The sequence below is a fragment of the Sorex fumeus genome, unplaced genomic scaffold (assembly GCF_029834395.1).
Source record: "Sorex fumeus unplaced genomic scaffold, SorFum_2.1 ptg000010l, whole genome shotgun sequence".
In the NCBI taxonomy this organism is placed as follows: Eukaryota; Metazoa; Chordata; class Mammalia; order Eulipotyphla; family Soricidae; genus Sorex; species Sorex fumeus.
The window spans coordinates 41,605,614-41,608,243 of NW_026606067.1; positions in this window are offsets into that span (position 1 = coordinate 41,605,614).

Genomic DNA, 2,630 nt, shown 5'->3' on the forward strand with positions numbered 1-2,630 from the left:
AGTCCCAAAATTCTACAGTATTTTTTTTGTTTTGGGACTAGGAATGCTTGGAGATGACTCCTGGATCTGTGCTCAAGGATCACCCCTGGTGGAGTTTGAGGAACCATATGGAGTGCAGGGGATTGAACCTGGGTCAGCCATGTGCAAGGCAAGTACCCTACTTACTATACTATTCTCCAGCTCCAAAATTTTTTGAATTTTTTATAAAGTATTTCACAATATTTGATTACATTTAATATTCAAACACCCATCCCATCACCATTACACATTCCCACCACCATGTTTTGGATGTTTCCATTATGAACCTCATCCCCTGCCCCAAAGCAAAACCGAAATAATAGAATTTGTATTGTGTGTTATGAAAAACTGCTGAAAATGCTACAAAAAGTTTTCTTAGAGGAAAGATTGTTGTATTTCATTGAGATTGTTGTATTTCATCGAGGGGTCATTAAGCCCTTCTATAAGAGATCACTAACATGGTATTAAAGGTTGAACCTTATGTTGTCATCATGATGATTGAGCCATCATCACTCTGGTTGGCCAAATATTTCTTTACACACACACCACATATTATGTGTGTGTGTGTGTGTGTGTGTGTAAAAACATTTACCTCTAAGATTTGTTGTCTCCTACTTACTCATCAACTAGGGTGTGGTACTCTTGGAGAATGGGTAGGGTGTATGGTATGAAGTGTCACACATGCAGAATAGCTCAAAGAATAGGTTCGCTCGTGGGTGACACTTGGCATGTCTCCAGGTCCAAAATTTTACAGTATTTTAAACCACTGATAAACCACAAATTAACAATCATTTTATTTATGATTTTTAAAGGGCAATTTAACAGAAAATGTCAACTTAAAGTAACTTGTAACTTTTCTGTTCAAAATGATGTAATTTGAAAATGCCGTGAAATAAGCAGCTTCTTAGGAAACACCTTCCGACATACTTCATAGTTTAAGTTTACTTTCTATGTTCATTGTTTCCTCTCTGTCTCCTTACACGAGCAGTTAAGTTCTGTGGCTGGCAGGAGTTTAGTTTAGTTCACTAAGGCATCTCAATAGTGAGCATGATGCCTGGCTCACAATATTCAGAGTATGGGTATTTCCTGAATAAATTGTCTTACTTTCTTGCCTCAACATATTCTATGCAGGTAGAAGCTACTCAGAATTCACCACACGCAGAAAAATTCCTTTGATCAGCGCTCAGATTCTTCTGCTCATTGAATCATAGTTGTAATGAATCTCTAAACATCTCCAGTTAGATAGTATAGAAAGATATGAAAAGTAAAGTAGAAAAGGCATCTGCAACCCATTCAGAGATGTTGCTTGGAAACATTTGATCTAGAGGCCAAAGATACCTCAGGGCTAGAGTAAAAGTCCTGTACTTGGTCCTCCACTCAACTCTTGGCACTTCCAAAAGTAAAAAAAATCAACATGGTTGAAAGTATGTCAGATGCTCTTAATAGAGCATATGATTATAATTATTTTGTGCTTACTTTTTAGTCAATTCCCCTACTAGAATGTAAGACTGTCAGGATTCTTTATTCAATATTTTAATACCCAATGCAAAAGAGAAAAAGGAAAATGGAAGATACTCAATTAATATTTATATTTCAAAGTAGTGGGAGCTCCCAAAGAGTGCTCAGGAAATGCCTACGCACTCTTTGTGGTGCTAGGCCAACTGAGATAGATGCCTTGGGAATGTGGTTCTTCTTAAAACCTGAGGTGCTGGAGGCCACCAGGACCACATCTGTTGGTACTAACACACCTCCAGGACCACACTTGATGGTTCTCAGAGGTACCACGAGATTCTAGGTTCGAACACATTCTGAGCATATGATCGACCTTAACCACTGAGCGGTCTCTATAAGCTCCCCCCCCCATAGCTATTGAAATTAATGAACAAATAATTTATATTCACTTGATTCACATTTTCAAGACCTGGAGTCTTTTTACATTCCTATTATGGACCAAATTGTTACAGTCTTGATCAGCCAAAATCTAGGCTATTGGCAAATGGAGACGAGGAATCTCAAGTAATATTTATTGTATATGCGAGTCCTGATTTTGACTTCAAAAGTCAACAGTAAGCTTTCGACAATTACATTCCATTTATATAACAAGAATCCTTGCCAAAACTGAAACTAGGATTGTGAGCAAGTGAGAGTGGGCTTGAGTTGTAGCCTGTCTGGGTGAAAGGAAATGGTCAAAACCAGCTCACACGGCCAAAGAGATAGAAGAGCAGGTAGGAATTTGCCTTGCATGAGGCACACCCAGTTCAATCCCCTGCATCCCATATGGCCCCCCAAGCCTCGCAGGAGTAATTCCTCAGTGTAGAGCCAGGAATAACCCTAGAGCACCACAGGGCATGACCTCCAAACAAATCACAAATCACAAATCATCCTGTTATTTGTCGATTGCCTCGAGCAGGCCCCAGTAACGTCTCCTTCATCCTAGCCCTGAGATTATATTCAAGGCTCTTTAGGAGAATGAGACCCATCATTGTTACTGGTATTTGGCATATTGGGTACACCACGGGGAGTTTGCCAGACTCTGCCGTGTGGGCAGGCTACATTCGGTAGCCTGCCAGTTTGTCCAAAGTAGGAATGAGATAATAAGATGTCACAATAAG